This window comes from Calonectris borealis, chromosome 3, assembly GCF_964195595.1.
Source record: "Calonectris borealis chromosome 3, bCalBor7.hap1.2, whole genome shotgun sequence".
In the NCBI taxonomy this organism is placed as follows: domain Eukaryota; kingdom Metazoa; phylum Chordata; class Aves; order Procellariiformes; family Procellariidae; genus Calonectris; species Calonectris borealis.
In genome coordinates, this window is record NC_134314.1 from 71,369,981 (window position 1) to 71,396,352 (window position 26,372).

Consider the following 26,372-nt stretch of genomic DNA (forward strand, 5'->3'; position numbering starts at 1 on the left):
CCTTAGAGGAAGTTGTCTATCTTAAAGTCAGGTGGACAGCTTGAAGTGACAAAATGCAAATTTGATTTTAGGACTAATCTAAAATGATCTTGATGTCCACTTTTGTCATCACACCTGAACACATACCCCCACTAGTCATCTTATGAATTGCCAAAGAACTGGACAAAACAAGAAAATTCAGACAACCAAAAAAGTTGGTTAACCATTTCCTTATTAAATATGGTTTCTTCTAATTGCTTAATGCCACATTCAATCTGCTTAGGAACAGTTACAACAGAGCTGTGTTTACAACCTCAGCTTTAGCAGCATTTCTCAAACACTCAGGCTATGTCTATCCCAGCAAACCCAACTGTGTGGAGGAACATTCCTGGGCCCCCAAACACAATGCCCCATATTCTAGGAAGCTTCTGGAATCTAACAGAAAGCCTTAAATACGGGGTGCTTCCTGGTGCATGGCTCTGGAGATGTACAGAAGATAGCATGTCTGAAAGACTTACCTTCACACTGCCCTCTGTGCATGAAGAGACATGTTATAAATCATCCATAAAGCTGGTGCAGAAAATTCTTTTTTGCCAGCTCCCACTCTACAGGACTGTGCAAGGATGCTGCAGATTAGAGAGTTATGTCTTCCCTGCCTTTTCCTCACTGTCTTTCTTGGTTATCTCTCTCTCCATTGGGAGTGGAGAGGAGCAAATAATGGTTTGTGCACTTCTCACTTCTTTATAAAATCTTTTATCTTATGGGAAAAGAGGCAAAAATCTTTTGCAAGCCCTTGCAAGCCAAAGACAAAACACAGTCTAACATGACATAAATCTACCAGGGGTTTCACACATTTCAAAACAGGCTAACATCCTCTGATTTCCTAGTGGCGCATCCCACAATTCTATCTCCTTGGAAAATGTTATTTCTACTTAAAAAAAAAAAAAAAATTTTTTTGCTTAATTTTTTCCCCATTTAGAAACTCTGCCTTTCTTGGCTATAAGGAGCTGCACAAATCCTTTGCATCCATTTGGCTGCCAGGATGGAAAACTCATTAACACTAAAATTCATGCTCCAGATTAGAGACAGAGTCTATCCTGTCATTGATCCAACATAGGCTAGCATCAGATGCGTTAAACTAAAGTTACAAGAAATCCTTGTGTAATCAGGACAGGATTTCCTATTGCTCTGGAAATTCTTTTTTAAATTATTTTTTCTTCTTTTTTTTTTTTTTTTCTTTTTAAAGGAAAATTTACTGGAGATGCAAATGATCCTTGGAAAATTTTTTTTGTGAGCCTGGATCAGAGCACACATCAAACCAGAGGCTATGCCAAGAGTTCTTTCTTTGCTCACATCACTCATCTGAGCAAACTGGCTGTTATGGAAAGTTTGTCCTTGTTGGGTTGCTAACATACTTGCAATTGGGCTTGTGAATTACACTTACTTGTTGTGCATGGGCCTTTCTCCTTCTATATCAAATGTATTTGTATGATGTTTATCTAATTTTTGGACACATGCTGGGAAAAATTATCTGAGATTCTGGAAATAGCCTTGAAAAAAGAACAAACATAATTGCAGTGGAGGATGAAAATTGATTGAAGTACAAAAGCTGGAAAAAACTGCAACAATATGTCATACCACTTGAAGACTTGTCCCACTGACTTCAGCGACATATAAGTAGTTTTCTGAATAGTGAGGCTTGAATTTCTTTAATTGGAAGATAAGACTGAAAAAACAAATGGCATAGCAAAAATGAAACAGCACAGTTTCAGGCGACCTTTCTTTTCATCTGAATTTTTGTTTTCACATTGTTCATACATCGTATCACATGTTATACATAATCATATTTTATTATATAAATTATGCATTTCTTACATTTTAACTATTGTCACTGGATAACAATTCTGCTAAAAACTCTCCTCCCTAAAAGTCATTTGTTGATTCCATATTTGAAAAGATGCTGCAAGGAACTGTATGAAAGCTGATATTTCTGTTACAGTACATGTTGAGCAGCAACGCTACCTACACTGAAAATTCCTATAGCTAACCCTGACTGTTATATATCAAGGCAGTGAAATCTGTGCTTAAAGGCTTGAGAAATCAAATGTTAAATTAGGTGGCCATTCTACTGCTTCTCAATAGAAGCTGATCAAAAATGTGTTATTTACTTCGTATCCAAACAAATGACAGCAGTTCAGGAATCCACAGAATGTACCAGAAATCTTTAAAAGGGTGTAAAAATGGCCAAATATTCTAAATTCTGTATGTCCCATAAATGTGTGCAAAGAAATACATGGAAAATAAGCTAATTTAAATGCTAATTAAATGGAGACAATGTAAGGTTAATATGCATAACTTGAAGAACAAAAGCACTGCTTCATATATTTTGTGTGTCAAGATTGACCTAAGCATTTGGATTAGAAGGAGCAAATCTGTCAGAACGCATATGAAAATATTCCTCCTGTGAGTATATATTAATGGTATTTCAAGTCCTCTGTATCAATGAGATGATTGCTTTTTCACTTATTTAATACAGTGGAAGTTTTGTAATAGTCCTCATGTTTAGGTGGTCCTTTCAAGGGAGACCATATGTTTCATAAATTAAGAAGAAACCAACAAAAATTAGAGATGTTTCATTCATCTTAGTTTTTTATCTAATTTTATTCTGCCATAAGCTTTAGTTCCATATTTACAATGAAGGATATGTTTCCTAATCAACTATGAAATACAGTGTTCCGTATCGCGCAGTGGAGACTCTGATGAAGGACCCCAAATGAAGATTACTTTTATACATGAAGAAATTTATTTTTTTAATCTTAAAAAAAAATCCCCCAAATCCACAACTTTTCTTTCCAAATATTTCTTAATTTATTTTAAAGAATTTCTGAAAAAGTAAGGCAAAAATCAACATCACTTAGTTTGTGGATACTGAGAGTGTTTAAATTCTCCAGTTTTTCTAAAAAAATATTGCTAAAATTATTTTAAAGAAAGTGTGAAGAAAACATAATCTGAGAGAAAGATTCTGAAAGTTTTTTCTCCATTTATCTGGAAATCCACATAAACAAATTAGGCAAAGGCAATTCTAAAGATGTGATAAACTTTTACTCTAAGGCAAGTATCTTTAAAGTTATTTCCCATCTTCATCTGAATTTCAGGTAATAAGCAGTGTGTGTCATATAAAACTATAGGAAGTGAACAGACAATATTCTACTCAATTTTTGGCTTCTGAAGAAGCAAATGATGCTTAAAATCCAAACATGATTCTATATTCTTGTACAAATCCTCAAACATATACTCTCAATAACAATTAAGTGCTTTGAAACAAATATGCAACTTGCTGTCATAACTTGCTGAGACCAAATATCAAAGTATTTATTAAATAAGACGAGACTTCCAGGAAGATTAGTAAATTATATAATGATGGGTTGCTAAAATTTATGAACACAAAGAGAAGCTGCCATCATTCTGGCTTTTTATGGTTTTGTGCACTGATATGTTACATGATACAGCTATCTGCATTTGTTTCAGTCTCTACTCTTCTGGCTAAGAATTATTCTAGATACTCATGCCATAAATAATAAGCTATATGTATCTTCTCCCCATGCACACATTGGTGAGAAGAAAAAAATTACTTAAGCCCTAAGAAACAATCATGGAGAAAAAGATCACATACAGTAATCACTATAGAAGATTGTATTGGGGAGAATTGGTTAGATAGAGCTCTGCCTGGGATTTAACATAACCTTGCTCCTCAGTACATGTATACTTACCCCTAACAAGGTGCAGACCCATAATTTTTCATTTTCAGCATCCACCTGTGTAAATGATATGAGGCTGATGCATATACGACCCTGAATTACCCAACCCATTCTAGTGTGCTTGGCAGGAAAGATGAGGAAGGATCCAGAGAACAGTGTACCTGCAAATACACATTCGCCCTGGGTTTGTATATCAACTACCGTGGAAGCCAAGACACAAAGCTACCACAAGAGAATGGTTTGCTTAGGATTTAATTTTAATTTCATTTTTTCAATACATTTCAGAATAAAGTTGTTGTTTTCTGGGCAATATGGGTCTAATTTCAGTTCATCTGAGGTGGTGAGATTTAACTACAGTGAAAGCAATTCTAACAACTCTAATTTGTTCAGACTAAATTGTAGATAGTAAGTGCTGATTAAGCCTTATTATATCACAGAGTTCAGTCAATTTATAATCTTAGAGCCATGTTCTTTTGTTCCTGAGATACAGATGAAAAGAAGAAGTGTGCTTTCAGGCTTTTACGTAGATATGAGTGGCCACTTAGCCCTCCCGTTCAATCATGAAATTGATTTTACTACTGAGATACATTTATGTTTGTCTTTTCTGCCGTCAACAACACAACAAGGGCATGTCTTAACTAGTGAGAAGCAAATAAACCTGGGCAGCAGAAGCCATCTGGCTGCAATAGCAAATCCAGACTAATTTAGTCTCATTTTGGAGCTGTGCACTCTTCCTTCCAGAGCTTGAGATCTATTACTAAATTCCAGCATGGTTTGGTTATCTCTGTTTTTTAATGCAGTGATCAGCATAACTACAGCATAACTACACTAAGAAGAAAATGCTAATTGAAAAAGGCAATGCTCACTATTTTGAGTAGGATCCTGTTTCATGCACTTGTTTCTGAGTGAATGTAGTGGTTTTATACATCTCATTATCACTTGCTTGTGCAGAGCATGCTCTCTCATTTATCTGAAACATGGCTGCTGGTTTATTGAAAAGTCGTCAAGTGTCTGAAATCAAATGGAACGGACATGTTCTGAGGTATGTAGAATTAATACACTAATAATAGACTTTCATACAATTCTTCTTGTCCCATTAAACAGCAACTGTGGGGTCATTAAATGATCATAAAGACTCATTTATGAATGTCATAAAATTCCAAAGGGTAGCAATCTTAAAAATACTAAAAGCATAGTCCTGTCACTGTGGTGCCCAAAGCCATTGGCCCATTTGAAATACTGCTGTACTTTGAGCTTGGGTCTGGTGCAAATTGAGACAAGCTACCTGGAATGCAGAGATTAGTATTTCTTTGACCTCGGAAATGCTTTTCAGGCACACTCCTGAAACTTGATGTTGCCTGATGATAGGCAGAGTGAAAGAAAATACACATAGTTTTTAATATGGGATCTGGGCTGGAACTTCACAGAATGATTTATAAGAGAGTAAGTAAGTGTTTGTTCTGCATTAAAAAAAAAATCTCATATCTAATATATGACCAGACAGAAAGGCTGACAAAAGCAAGAATTTTGCCTGCATCACAAAGGGTAAATTAAAATTTTATAAAGGTTTGTGGCAAATCCCAATATCTCTCTGTTCAGGATATGTCTTGATTAGGATTAGCAGAACTGATTTTTGTGTTAGCCCTTGTGGCTAAGCTGTTCGGAGCAAAACCTACTAAGAGCCTCTCTTTATGGCAACACGAAAAAAAAAAGCAGCACATTTGGTAATTTGAGTGGTTAACAGAAGCAGAAACAGAAACAGAAACAAAGTTCTGCTTTCTAGCAGTAGATAGATAGCAGTGTGTTAACTATCTATCTAGAATAAGATTTAGATATAGATATAGATGATATAGATAATACAGATTATTTACATGATATACTTTATATACTTGATAGACATGATACAGATGATACAGATACAGAATGAGTGCAACCAAAAAGTTTCTACAATTCCTTTTGTTTTCATAAAAATGTGCAAGATTGATTGCCAGACAAAAGGAGAACAAAAAAAAAATTAAGAAATAATTATTTGCTTTTGATTATTTTTTTAATAAAAACACGTTGACTTTTCACTTTGAAATTACTTTTTTTACATATTCCATTTTCATTCCTTTGAAAACACTTGGAAATCAAAGGAACATATGATTTATGATTAAGCAAAACATTTTATTTTGTTAGAGCTGTTTCCTAGAATGCTACTTCTATGCTGAGGTAGCTGCATCTGTTATCAGCAGCTATATGTAAGGAGTCATAACTTTGAATAAAGAGATTTTCCAGGGGGGTTTCCTCTTTTTTTTTTTTTTTTTTAATTCATTGTCTTTCTTGAACAGAAATAAAACAGAACAATCACAAGAATGATCAGTGAGTCTACCAAGCAAGTGGATCAGATAAAAAGAGATGTCTAGAATCTGTGAGCTCTATCAAATGCTTTGAAAAGGGAATATTTAGTCTTCACTTACCAAAAATGTTAAAACAGGTATGTTAAAGGCAGGTGTGGGTTAACTACCTCAATTTTCAGATGTTAAATATCTGTCACAAGCTAGGAAATGAAACTAATTTAATCTGACGCTGATTCTCTGATATTATCAAGATTGGGTCAGAGAGGCTTTACCCTGAACGCTGCCATAGCTGATAGCTCAGGTGCAGCAGAGACTGGCTGGAGTGCATACTTCTCTCACGATCTTGCCTCTGGCAGGGTCCAGCACTGACAAATTAATGGTTGGTATCTCAGCTCTGAAAGCCTTAAACTGATTTCCCAATAGCAAGACAATTCTCTGGTGCATATCTCCAGGCTATTTCAATTCATTTTATGCAACTCAGTCTTATCTGGCAAATTGGTGACTACAATTTATAACTTCATGTATTCCACAGTAAGATCAGTACACTAGCTTTTTGGGGTGGGGAGAGGTCAGGATTTTTTTCTCACAGTTGTCTTAGATGAAGGATGTCCTTTGTATTGCAGACCTTGATTACTTTCAATACTGCTTTTTCTTAACTGTGTAAAAAAGAATGACCTAATTCCAGTTTATTGAGCAGAGAAGGTAATCTGTGTGGCATAGATCACGTGGTGATGAATAGAGCAGGTTCTTTTCTAATGTGCAAGCCTTTTGCTTCCTCTAGAGGAAGTAAAGGCACTATTATCCTCCAGCTCCTCTAACAATGAACTGAAAAAATTCTCTGGACTACCTGCTTAGTAAGTTCCAGCATATCCTTTGATAAGATCAGCAATTTCTGTGCTTCTAGGTGAATAGCTAGTAAGTGAAGATGTTAAACTCCCTGGAAAGATATTATCATTTTAATATTTTTTTAGGGGAGATAAGTAAACGAATCAAAGATTGCCTCCTGACAGAGAGAGAGAAGTGGGCTACGCAAGCTCTAATGCATCACCCAAACTCCTGAAAAGGAGTTGCAAAAGCTATAAACTGATCCTAAGCAAGGATTAATCTCTGGCAAAGTTCAAGGCAAGTAAGAGCACCTCTTTTGCAAACAGATTGTGCGTACACCAGCAGCTGATTAGCTGATCCAGCTGGGCAATATGAGTAAGCTCCTGGATCAATGCATTAATCTTACACTTTGACTTATCAGCTTCACTTACTTACAGAGGCCATTTCTACCTAGGAAGTTGGCATAGAGCTTATATCAGTGCCAATGTAATGCTTTTCTCGACAGAACCCACGCTGCCAAATTACCAAGGAAATTGTTGTTTATGATTCCCAAGCACCAAGAACAATCAAGAAGCTGTTGACCTAAATACAGAAAAATCCCAGTATTGCTGTAACTGCAGTGCCATTCCTACGGATCTGAGACTGCTTTACTATATTGGGTCCAGTCACCACTTGGTCCTGTAGCATGGACCAGACTGACCAAACTATCCACCAGTCATGCTGCTGCTCAGATAATTCCACAGTCTGCTGTAAGCCCTGTTGCACCTCTATACTGTCGGTATCTGAATTGGCTGCTATTAAACCTGTGTATGCTACCCTGCAGTGGATATCCTTATCCAATTCCAGGCATTTCTCATGCTAGCAAATGCATAAGTATTGTCCATACAGGCATATCCTAGATTAAATATCTTTTTTTCTTTTCTGTAATAAGGGTTTGATCACGCAGCCTGCTACTTTAGGTATTTCTGTGTTGCAAATGTTCTAAAAACAAGGCTTGTTTTCTGAACCGTGTTTTTCCTTAGTCTCAGGACATGACCACAGTAAGCCTTTCTCATATATACTGTCTGGGAAATTCTCATTCATTGTAGGTCCCAAGAACTCCATTTTCTTTGTTGTAGATGACCACTTCACTCGGTATGAGAATCCACATCAAAAGCTGTTTAACTGAGGCAAATTCAATGAGAAATTATTCTAGTGGTAAATAATGCCCCTCCTATAAGGACAGAGGATAAAAGAAAAAACAAAAAGAGAAAACAGTATGTCAATGATATATAGAAAGTCACCTGTTATGCCTGGTTTACTGACAGTTGCTATATGGTACATCCTCTTTCCAACGTGAGCAGTTAGCATCAAAAGTTAAGAAAGGTCTCCCAGATAACACAAGAAGGGATGTGTTCCTAAACTACATGACCCCACAACAGCCACACATTACTGCTTGCCTGCACAAGTAAAGATAAGTGTTGCTGCATCCAGGATGACTGGGACTACAAAATTGAAACTGCAACAGAGGGAATTGCAGCTTTGTGGGAAAGGGAGAAGAAGGTTGGTGATCATTCAGGGTGTGAGAAAGAACTGCAAAGAATTAGAGATGTTTTGGAATAAGGTTCTGGCTATGGGACGAAGCTGGAAGACTTCAAAGAGGTCTGGGATCGAAATAGTCTAAGCCCCCACCTCCTGATCCTAAAGTCCTCTTTGGATCTGTTCTTCCTCTGCTGCTTTTCTGGTAGAAGATCCTCCATAGCCCTGGGACCCTTATTCATCTGACCCACTCAGTGCAACCACCTAATCACAATTACAGCTTCTCTTGCAAGGAGTGCTTTCTGTCTCCCACAACAGCACCTACTAAACCAGTCAGGCTGTGGTAAAGGAGGAGGGAGGTAGCTGAGTTCATGGTTTTTTCTCCCTGCTACTTGTCCTCATTACAGGACCACTAGCTGTTACTGTATACCATAGCACTGCCTATGGGAGTAGCAACCACACCACCCACACACAGCTACCTGTACCCCAACCGACTTTCTGCCCAAGTAACAGATGCATGCAGAGAGGCTGTTCACACTGGACGAGGTGATCCCCATCTGTGCCAAAATAGAGAATGCAGACCTTCCTCAGACAACTAGCCATTCTGTGAGCCAGAGTTGTTACTAATTTCCAGTCGAAAAGTAGTTTGCTTGCAGAATAATACAATGTTGAAACTCAGCAGATGGTATAGAATCATAGAATAGAATAGTTTGGGTTGGAAGGGACCTTTAAAGGTCATCTAGTCCAACCCCCCTGCCGTGGGCAGGGACATCTTCAACTAGATCAGGTTGCTCAGAGCCCCTTCCAGCCTGACCTTGAATGTTTCCAGGGAGGGGGCATCTACCACCTCTCTGGGCAACCTGTTCCAGTGTTTCACCACTCTTATTGTAAAAAATTTCTTCCTTGTATTTAGTCTAAATCTACCCTCTTTTAGTTTAAAACTATTCCCCTTGTCCTGTCACAACAGGCTCTGCTAAAACATCTGTTCCCATCTTTCTTATAAGCCCCCTTTAAGTACTGAAAGGCTGCAATAAGGTCTCCCCAAAACCTTCTCTTCTCCAGGCTGAACCACCCCAACTCTCTCATCCTTTCTTCATAGGAGAGGTGTTCCATCCCCCTGATCATTTTCATGGCCCTCCTCTGGACCCGCTCCAACAGGTCCATGTCTTTCTTGTGTGAGGGCTCCAGAGCTGGATGCAGTACTCCAGGTGATAGGTGGTCCTATCTTACACCTCAGTGAAAGCAGGTTTTTGACAGAGGCTGAGAATAACCATTAGGTTTTGCAGAGTTCAGAGTTCTTGAATATCCTGCCTGAACAGAACTTGAAAATCCATGTGTATGCTTACTGACCTGAGATGACTGAAAGAATGCAAATCATAATGGTTAAATGCCCATATGAAAATAGTCCATTTGGTTCATAATGGCAGTAATACAACATGAGCGTATTCTTTTGGTATTACTTCTTTGAATTATATTAAAATCAGGTGAGCACAACTAGAAGCATAGTAAGTATAAAAGATGAAATAGGTAAAATAATTCCTGTAAAAAGGGGAAATATTGTTAAAAATAAATAAATAAATAAATAAATAAATTCATAATGAGCAGTATAAGAGTAAAATATTTGCAGGTAACAAATATCAGTATGTGAGTAACAGAAGGTGGCAAATATGAGGTCATTTTCTATAAAAGGCTCCATAAGAAACTACAGTTGAGTAAGGTTGATTTACAGACTAGTCAGACTTCTTTAAACTGTGGGAAAGAATATAATTAACATATGAAGCCAGGAAAATATAGCAGAGGAAGAGGGTTTCCTTATTTTTTTGCAGGAAGAAGTCACAAATCCATTACAAGATTTTGAGGAATTTGCAGACATATAGGAAAGCATGATCCATCCAACACAACAGACTTCAACTACCAAAATCCTTTAGCAAAAACTCTTAAGCAAACAAGGTTGACAAAGAATAAGAGAAACTATCTGAAGTTATGATAACCAATACAGTTCTGATTGGGCTTCTCTCTCCTCCCTTTCTTAAAAGAAAATACTGTAAGTGTACAGAAGGTGCAAAAATAGACTACAAGAATGAGCAAAATATCACATGGTATCTATACAAGAAGAGGTTTCTAGAGCTTTGTGGAAAAGAAAAAACTGTGGGATATGGCAGTGATGTATGAAGTCATGAATGGATGGAAAGTGAGTAATGTGTATTAACTGAAAGTATTTGACAAGTTTAAACAAGATGAGTATTTCTTTGCACATTAACAGAGGTCATTAGGAATTGCAGATGTCAAAATGATAAATGGGATTAAAAGAGAGCTAGGTAAATTCATGAAAGAAATGGGGTTATTAATATTGCAAATTCTGGCTTCTAGTCAATGGATTGCCAGAAGCTAGGAAAGGATAACAGCAAAAATAATAGCACATGCATACCTTGCATATATTGCTCCCTTCAGCATCTTCTATAAGCAAGCTAGTATCAAAGACAGGATATTATGCAAGACAGACCTGTGGTCAGAGAGAGTACAGACATTTTTATATCTTGTTCTACCATGAACTCACAAAACAGGGCAAGAAATTTTTATAGTCTTCCATGGGTCAAGTTATTTTGAGAGCCCGTTCTGTAGACAAAATAATCTTAACACCCAAAGACAGACTGTCAGGGTGACGTTGTCTCTATTCTGCAGCATTTCCCACTCTGACACTTGGGGAGCAGCATAACTGCTGGCAAACTATTGCTAAAGCTGGGTGAATCATGAAAAACTCATCTGTGAAGTTGCTCAATTCCTCAGCATCCTTTTTTACAGTTCTGTAAACCTTCAGATAACTGCTTCTTTTTAGAAAAAGGGTTGTGAAGTATCTTTTTTGTGTGCAAATACGGGTAGTTTTATTCAAAACGCTATAAAAATACTGAAAACACTCCGCAAGCTACGCAAAATATTTGGCAGTGAAGTTGACATATAACAGTCATGTAATAGGTATCAAAATAAAAACAACAAAAAGATTCAACAACCACTGATCCTTCTGTTACCCGCAGCTGAGGGAAAAGTAGCTATACTAGATCTGATGTACTGGATACATACTAAATACAGAAAAAGAATAGTCAGGATTTTCAAGTGGTCTGTTGACTTTTGTGTTCTTGTGCTTTCTGATTCTCCCCTTGTTGTGTTTGTAAAGGGATCCAATTTCCAGAAGAAGCTGAACCTAATTCTGAGTATTAGGTCTGAGTCTGGGCATTCAACTCAGCCCCAGCTCAGCAGCTTCTGAAAAGTTATGCTGCTCTTTTATCATAAAAGAGAGAAAAAGAGATAAGACTTCCTCAGCTTGTTGCCATGCTTTATGCTCAACTCCTAAAAGCTTTTACATTCCTCTGACTGAAGTGGACACTATCTTGCAGGAACTGCTCATAATCATAGAATCATAGAATCATTAAGGTTGGAAAAGACCTCTAAGATCATCAAGTCCAACCGTCAACCCAACACACCATGCCCACTACACCATGTCCCTAAGCACCTCATCTACACGTCTTTTAAATACTTCCAGGGATGGTGACTCAACCACTTCCCTGGGCAGCCTGTTCCAAGGCCTGACCACTCTTTCAGTAAAGAAATTTCTCCTAATATCCAATCTAAACCTCCCTTGGCGCAACTTGAGGCCATTTCCTCTTGTCCTATCACCAGTTACTTGGCAGAAGAGACCAACACCCACCTCACCACAACCTCTTTTCAGGTAGTTGTAGAGCGCGATAAGGTCTCCCCTCAGCCTCCTCTTCTCCAGACTAAACAACCCCAGTTCCCTCAGCCGCTCCTCATAAGGCTTGTGCTCCAGGCCCTTCACCAGCTTCGTTGCCCTCCTCTGGACACGCTCCAGCACCTCCATGTCCTTCTTGTAGTGAGGAGCCCAAAACTGAACTCAGTATTCGAGGTGCGGCCTCACCAGTGTCGAGTACAGGGGCACGATCACCTCCCTACTCCTGCTGGCCACACTATTCCTAATACAGGCCAGGATGCCGTTGGCCTTCTTGGCCACCTGAGCACACTGCTGGCTCATGTTCAGCCGGCTGTCACCCAGCACCCCCAGGTCCTTTTCCTCTGGGCAGCTTTCCAGCCACTCTTCCCCAAGCCTTTAGCATTGCCTGGGGTTGTAGTGGCCGAAGTGCAGGACCCGGCACTTGGCCTTGTTGAAGCTCATACAGTTGGCCTCGGCCCATTGATCCAGCCTGTCCAGGTCCCTCTGCAGAGCCTTCCTACCCTCGAGCAGATCAACACTCCCACCCAACTTGGTGTCGTCTGCAAACTTACTGAGGGAGCACTCGATCCCCTCGTCTAGATCATTGATAAAGATATTGAACAAGACCGGCCCCACTACTGAGCCCTGGGGAACACCGCTCGTGACCGGCCGCCAACTGGATTTAACTCCATTCACCAGAACTCTCTGGGCTCAGCCGTCCAGCCAGTTTTTTACCCAGCGAAGAGTGTACCTGTCTAGGTCGTGAGCCGCCAGCTTCTCTAGGAGAATGCTGTGGGAGACAGTGTCAAAGGCTTTACTGAAGTCCAGGTAGACCACATCCACAGCCTTTCCCTCATCCACTAGGCGGGTCACCTGGTCATAGAAGGAGTTCAGGTTGGTCAAGCAGGACCTGCCTTTCATGAACCCATGCTGGCTGGGCCTGATCCCCTGGTTGTCCCGGACATGGCTCGTGAGCACCCCCAAAACCAACCGCTCCATGATCTTCCCCGGCACCGAGGTCAGGATGACCGGCCTGTAGTTCCCTGGGTCCTCCTTCTGGCCCTTCTTATAGATCGGCGTCACACTGGCGAGCCTCCAGTCGTCCGGGACTTCCCCAGTTAACCAGGACTGCTGATAAATGATGGAGAGCGGCTCAGCAAGCTCCTCCGCCAGTTCCCTCAGTACCCTCAGGTGGATCCCATCCGGCCCCATAGACTTGTGAGCGTCCAGGTGGCGTAGCAGGTCATTAACTTCATCCTCTTGAATTATGGGGGGTTTATCCTGCTCATCGTCCTTGTCTTCCAGCTCAGGGGGCTGAGTACCCTGAGGATAACCACTCTGACTACTAAAGACTGAGGCAAAGAAGGCGTTGAGTACCTCAGGCTTTTCCTCATCCTTGGTGGCAACGTTCCCCCCCGCATCCAATAGAGGATGGAGAGTCAATTTCTAGAGAGATAATTTCAAAAAGTCAACACCTAATGAACCGACTACATGCTACGAAGACTAAATAATACATCCTGAACATGAAATACTCAAGAACTCTTTCTAAAAATGGGTAGAAAATTAATTTGTAAAAGCATTTCACTAAGAAATTTATGAACAAATAATTTTCAGAGGGAGTGCAGTCGACAGTTCTGCCTTTTGAATATGACCTTACTTCATGATTAGTCCTCTTGAAGCCAGTTTGAGGGCTAAGACATGACTAATACAAGTGACAGTATCAGTGCGGTCATGTTTTATGACTAGATGAACAGATTATGATTAGAACAAACTGAACAATTTACAGGTCAAATGCATTATTTGCTCCCAGCCAGATTGCAAAGTACCCAACCAGCAGTCTTCAGCTAAAGAACAGCTGTTATAAATAGGGTTAATCCGTAAATAATGTTGTCCTTCTTTCTAGATATTTTTTAGCTTTTTATTTTAAAAAAGGTCCCTCCAAAACAGAAATTCTGTGTGTAGCTTGTTCTGTTTTGTTTTGTTTAAGTAGAATTTGAATATTCCTTAGAAGTCAAATACTTTCCACATGTAATGCTCTCGTCAAAACCGATTTCCCAAGAAACAGTACGATGTAATTTTTTAACTAGCCATACTTACAGAGCCTCCCCTTGAAGGTCTCAGGCAAAATTAGATTCCCAAATATCATACACAGTAGGAACATCAGTGCCCATTTCCCACTTAGCAAAATAAGCCAAACAAAATTCTCAGGAAAAGAAACTCAAAACCTCCAATATAACAGATCTGCCAAGGGTGTCTGCCAAAAGACCAGATGCTCTGGCTGGGAAACAGATATAATTTACAGTACTTGCCAGTATTTTCTGGTTGATTTTCTTTCCACCTAACAGTGAAGAGTGAGATTTCAAATATTTGCTTGTGTTAGAACAGAAACTTTTAAAACAGTCATAAAAATATTTAAAACACAATGTTTTCTTAATAGAAAAATCTTAATAGAAATGTATTTTAAAATTCATGTCGGCAGAAAAATAAACAGCTGAAAATGTTTTGCTAGCTAATTAGCTTTACTGTACAGTTAAAATTGTATGATATTGAGGACACCCATATTAACAATTAGCAAATCCTTTGCGATTTATACTGACAGCTGTCAAAACGACAAAGACGTTTGTGTTTTCAAAGTAGTGACATTTTGATTAAACCCTTTATGAAACATCGAAAAGTATGCTTATTTGGCTTTCATACGCCAACGCAGTATGTATTCTGTAATCCTGGCTCTTCATTTAAAAAAAAAAAAAGCATTACATGAATGTATCCCTTACAAGCCATAATGATTAAATGCAAGGCGGAGTTCTGTTATTTTAATTTTTCTCATTCAAAACTTTCACTGAAGCAAATCCTGTGTAGACATATCCTCTGTACAATTCTATCATAGGGAGAGTTTATTCTACAGGAAAATGTGTCTGCATAAAGATTACAGAAACCAGTAACATAAACAGTGAAAGAAGAAATATTTTCTTGTATATATTTCCTTTGATACAAATTTCTGGCATTGCAAACCAAATACTATTCAAATTAAGGCAAAAATTATTACAGTAAACATGTAAATAGAACTTGCAGAGTATGTCTAATGTGATAAATTCATCCCACTGCTGTATCAGAGAATACAATTTTATAGGCAACCCAGTTAAAGTTACCATAACAACACAATAGAATAACTCATGCTATAGAGTGTCAAATATAATCAATTAGAAAAAATCCTTTGAGTATTTGGAAGTCCTTTTGTGTCCTACATGCATTAGGCTTTGGCATATTTTCCCTTCAAGTGCAGTAAAAAATCCTCAGTAATTTGCCTGTTAAACACAGTAAAGATATTTCTCCTTAAAGAAAGGCAATGTAATTTCTAATCCAGAAAAAAGCCAGAAATTGTTTCATCCTTAGTACTTTCTTTAATATTATCAAGAAATAAATAAGTGGCTCATACTCACACAGTAGAAAAAAGCTACCTCATATAAATTGCTACTCATCCCTGGAAGAGTACAAAATCCTTCTTTTTTTAGAAAGGCTGAGAAGCAGGAGTGATTAATTAAGGAGAAATACAATTGCCAAGAACACAATGATCTTTTAGTCCAGGCTAAGTTTGTATAGGCTGCCTTTTCTTAAACCAACCACTTAGATTATTGGAACATTTCTGATAGCCTATGTATGTGAACTTGCTGGATATAATACTTCTAAGTTCTCCCCTAAAACCCCACATCCATCATATCCGTTGTACGGGAGGAGAGAGTGCAGCTGGAGTGGGGGTGCCTCATTACCTTACTGCATACAAGAAAGCACAGCCTTGGCTTCCTCAGGATCACTGTGCAAAGCAAAGACACATGCTGTTATACTTCTGCCCTTAGCCTAGCTCATTTCTTTCTTGAAACAGTTATTAATGAGTCATGCCTATGCCAGGAACCTTCAGCACCTCACCACGAGTGTGTTGGTTTTCACCCCGTTCAGACTTTCAGAGAGGTTTTCCTCCAACTTGAAGACAGCAAACATAACACTCAGTGCCTCGTCTGGTCCAGGCCTGTTTGTCTTGCTAGACAGCAGGAACCCTAGCAGAAGGCTTTCAATTCTGCACACTGATGGCAGTTGTGCACCTCATCAATCTGGGGGTAAGATACTCGGGCAAGTCTCTCTGATATGTGCCCAAGGCCTTAAGGTACATGGCAGCATCTGTGCATAATCTATCTATGCCTGAGTGGTGACAGATGCTTTTGCTGATTTCTTTATCAGGTGCCCTTCATCCTTACATGAAGCACAAAGCCCTTACCTGGCTCTTCTGTTACGCAAATCTGGTAAAAACAGCACTAAAGATCATAGCAGCAATGGTCTCATAGAGGATGGTTAGGGTAGTGGCCAGGGAGGAAGAGGAGAAGGAGCTTATGACAAAATAGTCGATAACATCCCTAAATGACCAAACTTTTGCACCCATCTGGAGACTCAGCTTAAAAAAATCCCTCGGGTATCTTTCTAAAAACAGCAGCTACCGAAGAATCTTTTGGATTTTTTTTTTATTTATTTCAGTAATTACAGATGTTTTTCCTGATCATAAAATGATTACTGAATTAATAAACTCTTTCAAGAAAACAAGCTCTTACGAGTAATAGTACAATTCGGTATTTATGAAGAGCTGATCTTCTGAAAGTAAAGAAATATAGTAATTAGTAAAAACATCTGTCACCACTCAACTATGGATGAATTATGAATTTTTTAGGAACGGGAATATTCTTTGAAATAGAAAGACATCTAGCCATTATACTTTTGGCGAATTTGCCTTTTTTCTCTCTTGCTAATAAAAACTCCAGAAGCTCCATAGAATCAGTCTGCAAATCCTTTTTTGTTGTTGTTGCTTTTGTGGACTATGCATAAAACCAAACAGAAATATAATGAGAAGGTCTTACTGTTTAATTCTGGATAACAGAAAAAAACCGCGGAGGCAGATTTGCAAGTAAAGAATGTTCTTTGCCTAAAGGCATGTTCCTGGGCAAAGGACTGCAGGATAACTGTTGCTGATGAGAGCTTTGCTCTTTAGGAAAGGAACCATATGGTAATCTGATTATACTAGAAATGTCTACAACATTTAAATGTGAAAATAAGGAAAACCCACAAAGTGACTAAGAAAGTAATTTGAAGTCATGATTTCTGCAGCTCCCAAAAGCATCAGTGTACCATGATTGAAAGATCATCATCATACTCTAGTATTTATATATAATTTATATTATTTTTTTTTTACTGGACAGCTACCTAGTAGAAATTTTCCAATTGTTATTCCAAACTTTTGTTCACTCAGTTCATGTTTCAAGTACTGAAGATTTTTACTGTTTTTTTTTTTAAAGAAAGAAAAGACTTCACAAATATCTAAAATTGCATCCTCAGATACCCTCTCTGATTTGTTAAGGTGAACTTTTGGCAGTAGCAATCAGGGAATTGTTTGTTAGCTGCGTCTATACTAATAAATGAAACATATCCAGCGGTGCCACTCTCTGTCATTGAGGTCAAAGCACATATCAGGTCCATATGATTTAATCTAAGAAACCCTTCAAAACAGCATGACTTCATGCAGTATTGCTTTTGGATGGGCCTCGTGTAGTTCTCATTTCCATAGAAAAATGCTAGTTGAAATAAACCAAAGTAATGGCATGGACCATTCTAGCAATATTACTGTACAAGAAATTGAGTTCCCGCACTGGAAGATTTTTCTTGGCATAGTTTGTTTTTCTGGGCTGGATGAAGCCCGTCAATATTTGACCCACAGCCCTGCTTTGCCATTTGATCTTTTCCTTCTAAATTGGACAAAGTGAAGGTAGTTTAGTAGGGCAAGTCGTCATGTTTAAGCAGCTTTAAATTTGCTCTTCTGTCATACTCATTTAGAGGAGGTTCCATGGATCAGACAAAGGGAAGGTCATGGCTTTTAGCATCAAGCCATTTCTACCGATATTTCTTCATCATTTTTTGTTCACTGATAGAATAGTGTGGAGATCTTCTAGTGCTGTGTACTGCATGTTTTGTGATTTATAACTAGTTGCCCCCCGACAAAGAATTTTTTCCTGCTGCAAACTGGAATAAATAGGTAAAAGATAATCACCATTTTTGATGCTTTTGAGGGGTTGATCTACTCGCTAAGTGTGTTGACAGGCTTCAGAGCTTTCACTGCTTTCAGTCCCTTTGACATGAACAGTTTCATCCCCCAGCTTAGAGCATGCCTTACAGATTCGGGACTCTTAGGAGAGAAGGGCAGAAACTCATATGCTTCAAAGGTTCTGACTGACTGAAGGTATCCAGCTTCATCACTTTGCCTAGGTGGAGGTTATTCTGGGCAAGATCTAAGGTAGAATTTGAACTGCTACAACAAACTTTCTTCTGGAAGAAACGTTAATGTCCACTGAAGCAGAAACCTCCATTCAGTCTCCGTGTCAGATTTGAAATCAAGATTTACTTACTGGGTCAATAAAACTCACGTTTGAATTTTGCTGTATTTACAGCATTTGATTTTTTTCCCCCTTAGTGTCAAAAAATTTATGCATGTTACTTCAAGAGAAAACTGACTCTTTCCAAAAGCATTAACCCCTATGTACAAAAACAGTACTAGTTTGCTTTTTTTAAGTTTGGGAATGTTGCAGGGGAACTACAAGCCGGTCAGCCTGACCTCGGTGCCGGGGAAGATCATGGAGCGGTTCATCTTGAGGGTGCGCACGAGCCATGTCCGGGACAACCAAGGGATCAGGCCCAGCCAGCACGGGTTCATGGAAGGCAGGTCCTGCTTGACCAACCTGATCTCCTTCTATGACCAGGTGACCCATCTAGTGGATGAGGGAAAGGCTGTGGGTGTGGTCTACCTGGACTTCAGTAAAGCCTTTGACACTGTCTCCCACAGCATTCTCCTAGAGAAGCTGGCAGCTCATGTCTTAGACAGGTGCACTCTTCGCTGGGTAAAAAACTGGCTGGACTGCCGAGCCCAGAGAGTTGTGGTCAACAGAGTTAAATCCAGTTGGCGGCCGGTCACAAGCGGTGTTCCCCAGGGCTCAGTACTGGGGCCGGTCTTGTTCAATATCAAGTGCTCCCTCAGTAAGTTTGCAGACGACACCAAGCTGGGAGGGAGTGCTGATCTGCTCGAGGGTAGGAAGGCTCTGCAGAGGGACCTGGACAGGCTGGATCGATGGGCTGAGGCCAATTGTATGAGGTTCAACAAGGCCAAGTGCCGGGTCCTGCACTTGGGCCACAACAACCCCAGGCAACGCTACAGGCTTGGGGAAGAGTGGCTGGAAAGCTGCCCGGAGGAGAAGGACCTGGGGGTGCTGATTGACAGCCGGCTGAACATGAGCCAGCAGTGTGCTCAGGTGGCCAAGAAGGCCAACGGCATCCTGGCCTGTATCAGGAATAGTGTGGCCAGCAGGAGTAGGGAGGTGATCGTGCCCCTGTACTCGGCACTGGTGAGGCCGCACCTCCAATACCGTGTTCAGTTTTGGGCTCCTCACTACAAGAAGGACATGGAGGTGCTGGAGCGTGTCCAGAGGAGGGCAACAAAGCTGGTGAAGGGCCTGGAGCACAAGTCCTATGAGGAGCGGCTGAGGGAACTGGGACTGTTTAGCCTGGAGAAGAGGAGGCTGAGGAGAGACCTTATCGCGCTCTACGACTACCTGAAAGGAGGTTGTAGCGAGGTGGGTGTCGGTCTCTTCTCCCAAGTAACAAATGATAGGATGAGAGGAAATGGCCTCAAGTTGCGCCAAGGGTGGTTTAGATTGGACATTAGGAGAAATTTCTTTACTGAAAGAGTGGTCAGGCCTTGGAACAGGCTGCCCGGGGAAGTGGTGGAGTCACCATCCCTGGAAGCATTTAAAAGACGTGTAGATGAGGCGCTTAGGGACATGGTGTAGTGGGTATGGTGGTGTTGGGTTGACGGCTGGACTCGATGGTCTTAGAGGTCTTTTCCAACCTTAATGATTCTATGATTCTATGATTCTATTTCTAAGCACATGTTTTTCTCTCTCAGTGCATAACTACTGTTTTTTTCCCAAAATGGACAGAAATGTTGAGTTTGGACTCTGGGATCCCTTCAGCTGATGGTAGAGGGTTATGTCTGCATCACTGAATGAAACTGAGCTTTAGCTCTGACCTATCATTTAACTGCTAGAGTGCTCCTTGGCATGTGCCAGGTAACAGTTAGACTAGAAATAAGACATGCAAATACACCTTGCGGGCTATCAGTCTGAACTACTGAAAACAGAGCTGGTTTACAGGAATATTTGTTTTTTTGTTAAAGCCTGTGCCAGTAGGAAGTTGATTTATACGATCATCTATAGCAGTGGGTATCCTGATATATTGACAAAGTCTGAAGGGTTACAGTTCCCATCAACTTTTGCAACACAAAATGTTCACCTCAGTCAAAAACTTCATGCGTCTCTACTTCATTCTTTACATATAAGTTACTTTTTTTTTTCCCTCTGTGACTGAATAATCCTCATACAACAGTTAAGAAGGTATCCGTCAACTCCAAGCCAGGAATCTTTCAAAGAATACATAGCAGAGATTATTTGGAATTAAAATTGCCAACTTTGTTGAAATTCTCTGTTTAGATCTTAAGGCATTCCCAGTTTAAGACTGAAAATTAAAGGTTGCAGACCCTATTTCTAGCAATGGTAAGTGAATATAGAAATGTAGGTGCTGAAAATTGAAATTGAATTGAAAAAATAAATACTAAATCTTCAGATAAATCTAATTTGGGCATGTCTATTATCAACAATGCTGCAGTACAGAGTAAGTTCTCTTTATCGAGGAACTTGACAACTAGCTATTATTGAAAGCTACCTATGGGAAGGATTAATAGCCCTTAGAGACAACCTGCACGTCAGATAAGTAGTTGTCAGTCTTCACGAAGCTCTAGGAATGTAAAAATAAATAGCAGACACCTACTTCTAAATTCATCAGTCTTTGCAAACTGTACTATACTGCTTCTTCTTACACCTTTACTTTGTGCTATCTTATGTGAATCATGGGAAAAACAGAGCTCCTGCACGTTAACTTGCACACTTTTATCAATTCAGCCCTAAACAAAGGAGTAGAATGAGGACTCAGTTTCTTGGTTTCACTTTTCTATCTTTGTTTTTCTTAGCTCTTCTTCACAGAAATCTGAGTAAGCTTAACAAGGTTCCTAAATTTGAAAGTATGGTTTGAGGGCAGCGATGTGAGCTGTAAGCTCTACTCCACTCTTGAAAGATTTGCCTTTCATGGTATCAGCTATTCAAGACATAATAGACATCCTATTTGAATCTGATATTGTTTCATCTAATCTAAGAAAAAAATGATTATTCCTTTCATTAGAAGAATATTCTTCAATAAGAAGAATAAAGTCTAGGTAACACTAATGGTTAAGGAAGTACTAAAACTGCCTAAGGTGTAGTTCATTATGATCTGTGGAGCATCTTGGATTTGATGGTGGTTCTCTAGGAGGAAAATAAGCTGAAGGAATACAGTGTAGGGATAGTTTTTTATATACTTAATTAGATATTACTGAGAAATTTTTAATGGAACAGCTTTTAGTCCTGATAAGTATTTAGGTTCATCATAACTTTCCTCATCAAAAATAGGATAAGAATAAATTGAAAATCCCAATTAATTTAATTCAAGTGTGTACTTGGTTTGAAACATATGTTGGACTACAGATGAACTGATGAATTTTTGATCAAATAAATTCCACCATCTTAATTATTTTCAGCATAATTTTTACTGGAAGGTTCCCTTTGAGTATAAAGAGTTTCTGTTAATTGCCTTGATTAGAAGAACATAATTTCAACTCCAAAATTGTTACTTGTCAATCTGCAACAGCTAGAGCTTTAATGAGCTACTTGCAATTTCAATGGAACCAGGGTAATTAATCATGTCTAAGAATCAATATCTCATATAAGCAGAAATAAAAAAAAAATTCTACATATTTCATGAGGTGTCAATACTGTAAAGAAAGTAATCAATGGCTATCTTTATTAAACCATACTAAGTAGTCAAGTATTCCTCAAAATGTTTTATTGATTTGATTACAGCAACAGTGTAAAAATTAAAAACCTAAGGATTTTTAGAGTATAGCATAACAATATTATAGGTTGTCTAGATATTTTCATTGTTCAACCCCAACATACTGTAAGAAGATTGCTGTCGTAAGGGCTGGGATTTAATGATACCAGCTGGTTATATTGTAAAGGAAGGGTAAAAAGTCAGTCTCATGTTGCTTGTGACTGCAAAGCTTCTTTTCCAGCTGGCAGAATCCAACGGACATTGCTTGTCCTAGATTTATTGGATTTACAATGATTGAATGACATAGCAACCTTACTTCTACAACAGAACTGTTGATATTTCATTTGATTCTGTGAAGAGTGGAAGTTCAAGAGCTGTAATGAGCCAAGCTTCAGAGTTACAGACTATACTTCATTTTTAATCAGAAAAAAATAATGTGTAGTTTTCATTAGTTCTGACAGGAATGCAATGGTTTTACTACTATACAGTATGAATAATACACTCAATGAAGTTCTGAAATATATCTCCTACTTAGGGATCTGAGACTGCTCCACATGATATCCTGGAGATTCAACTGCTGTATTTGGTGCCTTGCGTGCCTCTTGCATGCATTTGTGGAATATATATAGGGCATTTAAAAGGTTGAGGCCTGATCCTTCAAAGGTACACACATACAGTTGCCTTTGTAGATCTCAAGCCCATGAGAATAACCGTTTTATGCTTCAAGTGTGACTGTACACACTTTTTAGATTAATATTTTTGTACAAATTTAAAATCTCATTATTTTACTGGTAATACTTTAAGCAGAACACATATGAGTGGAGTTACTTTATTTTAGCCTTGAGAATAATGTTTTGTATTATTATGCCTTGAAACGGACACTTTGATGAAGCCAGAAATATTCGAGTATATACATTTGATTGTAAAAGGTCAGTTGTTCTCAAGCAGAAAATTGGCTGAATGCTAGTCATCAGCACCTGAATAATCTTTTCAGAAGCCTCGAGTGTGTTAATGTTCAGGGACAGAGATTGTTTACCTACACCTCATCTCTGTATTTTTCAAATTGTGTACAGCATATCCATGAAACTATTGTTTATATTAAAAACCTTCACATCAAAGTCTGCCAGATCATATGATCAACTTGTCACTTCCCAACCTATCTTGACAAAATAGATGAGTTTTGCTATACATCCCCTGAAGATCAGAGGAGGGCTTAACCCACTAAAAACAGAACAAAGGAGGAAAAGATATCAAATATTGAGATCCAAAATCAAGAGGCAGGCTCTATCAAAATCAGTCAGCCACATTTTCTGCATTATGTGATGGAGAGGAAGAATACCACTATGTAGATTTTATGTGTGAAAATTGCAAAGAGAGAAAAAGGGATTTAAAATGGTTACTATGCCGTCAGAGGAGTACGCGTAGGAGGAAGAGGGGAGGAACTGCACAGCGAAACACCTCCTCCTTGGAAGCTGAGATCAGAGAGGAAAGTCAGAATAGCAAATATTACAGGCTATAATCTGCTTGAATTTCTAAGCCTTGAAATTTCTACTTGCATTAAAGGAAAGGAAGATGCCAGACTGGTGTCTCTTGGAGACTTGGACTGAAGGGAAGTACCCACAGCTGTGGACACAGAAAGAGGGACTCTGCATGCTTGGTCTAGCTTTTAGAGAGAAAAGGGAATTCTAGGGAAGAAATACTAAAACTATTAAGGAGGCAAGGTGTTACCAAATATAATTTAGGATTGTATCTCTAGTTTTTTTGGCTCTGTAGTCACATTTCTAATCCAAAAACTAGAATCTAATTTTATGTCTTGCTAAAGGCAAGCTTTGTCTGTCTAGGGAAGACCACTTGAAAAGAACCAATTTAGTGTTCTCTCTCCCTTGCAGGTAACAAATAATCCAAATAAAACAAGATGAATAGGCACTGAAATAAACATGACCCCAAGATGCTCTGGTGGATCTAGAAACTGGAGAGTGCCAGCAGTAGGTGGTGTCACTGATTGTCATTTTCAGTCACAAAATATTTCTATACAAGCATAATGGTTCCAAGCACCGACTGGTAGAATTTTTCCCCGTTGGTGCTCCGTGGGCTTAAGACAGTGACATTTCTGTGTTGAAAACCAGTTCTGGCATTTTATTTACCTGATATTTATGTGGATACAAAATAAACCAATTCTGATGGCCTGCCATGAAAAAGAATGACAGGACTTTTTCTCCTTCTTCATAGAAGAAAGGCTAACGAAAATGCGTATTTGCCTTAAAGGCTCATTGGAAAGCTTCAGCACAAAGTTGTTCTTTCAGAAACAAGCTGATAGTTTACACCAAGAGTGCCAGCACGGATGCGGAGCTGTGGGTGATGGGGCTCATCATCCCAAAGCACACTATGTCAAAGTTTCACTGCGTTTGGTTCAGTGAAACATGTTTTCTCAGGCAGTCATTTAATATCATCCTCCTACTTCTGCACGAGCACATGATGAACGGGTTTAACCTCTTGCCCCCCTGGCTCAGAACAGCCTGAGAAGATGACTTGCACTTTGGGGCAGAGAGAGCAAGGACTGGGAGCTGGCTTTCGGTCAGCACAGAGCTCTAGCCGCAAGGAAGTATACGGCGTGTACTTTTCCAAAAGTACATGTTTTGATCTGGAGAGAGACATTTTGACACAGTTTGCTTTTGAGAACACATCGCAAAGGGCTTTGTTTCATTCCAGTGCACAAAAGACTTCAGCCCATTGAATAGTGTCAGGAAATGAGCTTTTCAACCTTTAGTTAAGCTTCCCTCATCCCACTTTGGCCTACTCCATTCAGATTAAATTATTTTGAACACATACTTCCACAAGAGCAGAAAAATATAACAAATACTTCTTAGTGTACAGTGTCTTGTTCAACATCATTATGCTGTACTGCTTCCTGCTTTCACTGTTAATTTTACATGTTTTACTTCTTTGTGGTATGACTTAAATTGAAATACAATATTAGAATTAAAAACCACATTACCCCTGGTGACAACATCTAAGTTTTCCTTATATTTTTACTCCTTCTTTGATCTACCCCAATATTTTCTCAATGCATTGAAAATGGTCCTTTCTCGGTCACTCACAATGCTGAGATCTTAATCTGACCTGATTACAGAATTTGGCATGTGTCAGTCAACATATATTATTAATACTTATTTATGTACTTTCCTATGTTTGTTTTTTGTTTTCCTTTCCTTAATGTTTTAAAGATCTTCCATTGTCTAGACCCAACAGCTAAGGATTTGATTCTCTCAAATTCCTTTCTTACCTCTGACCTTTTTCATGACGTTGTCAAGTTACTTGCCCACTCCATTCTTTGTTTACAAGTCTTGAGGATTACAATATCTACTTACCATAGTGAGCTAACACTTACATTGCTTGTAAAGAGTATTAGACTTCCATAGATAAAAGATACCATAAAAATACTACTACAATCTTTGTAGAATAGCCCTAGAAGGGATTTTTTTCAAAAGACTTTGGAACAATGATATACGTAAATAATATCTGTAAAATAACCCTATCATGTTAAAAAGGTAATTTAGCATTTACAACTGTAAAGTTTTTGTCTATGTTGTGTTATTCTTCCTTGTCTTTGTTTATTTTTCTAAGTTTTCATCTGCTGAAACTGCATAGCTTACTTACCCTGAAATGCCTCTTGGAAGAAAGACTTAGGACACTAGCAAATCTGGTGGAGTTCTTTTTAAATTACATATTCTAGTGAGCAATTTGGATGCATTAATCAGGACTGATTTCAACAGGCTTATAATAGGTGTACCTACCTTTTTTTACAATTTCGCTTCCTTCTTAGACCCAGCCGTGCGTCTGTAACTACCTGCAACAGGCTTCCCAGAGACCTTGAGGTAGACATAATGTTTCCTCCCATTCCTCTTAATGAAAGAATCTGTAGGAAGAAATCATTTAGGAACATCTGTTTGTTTATTTTTGTGGCAGCTGAGGGTTCGACTCCAGTGTATACTACACTTGCTTGTTTACACTTATAGACATTTTCTACAGCTCTAGTGTGGATACTACTTCTCAGAACTGACCTCTCTTTCTTCTGTAATTTCCCGTGCTATGGTGTTTTATTTTAAACACGTCAGAAACAAGGGTCCACAGGTTTATGCGAAATTTGTCTTATTTTCAGCATTATCTTTCTTAGAAAACTGCATTGTAGGATGTCCTTCTAGTCTTGGATAGTGTGATTACTAT

At 38.9% G+C, this 26,372-nt stretch overlaps 1 long non-coding RNA gene across 1 annotated transcript in view; it reads right to left on the reverse strand.

The window, feature by feature from the left end:
- The window catches only part of LOC142081395 (uncharacterized), a 33,622-nt gene extending 7,558 nt beyond the window's left edge, over window positions 1–26,064 (reverse strand). Inside the window, exons 1-2 of the long non-coding RNA XR_012673314.1 lie at window positions 25,943–26,064; window positions 10,848–10,922 (exon numbers count right to left, since the gene is read on the reverse strand). This is a non-coding gene — a long non-coding RNA (uncharacterized LOC142081395). The remainder of the gene's footprint in view (window positions 1–10,847; window positions 10,923–25,942) is intronic.
- Window positions 26,065–26,372: the final 308 nt, after the last annotated feature.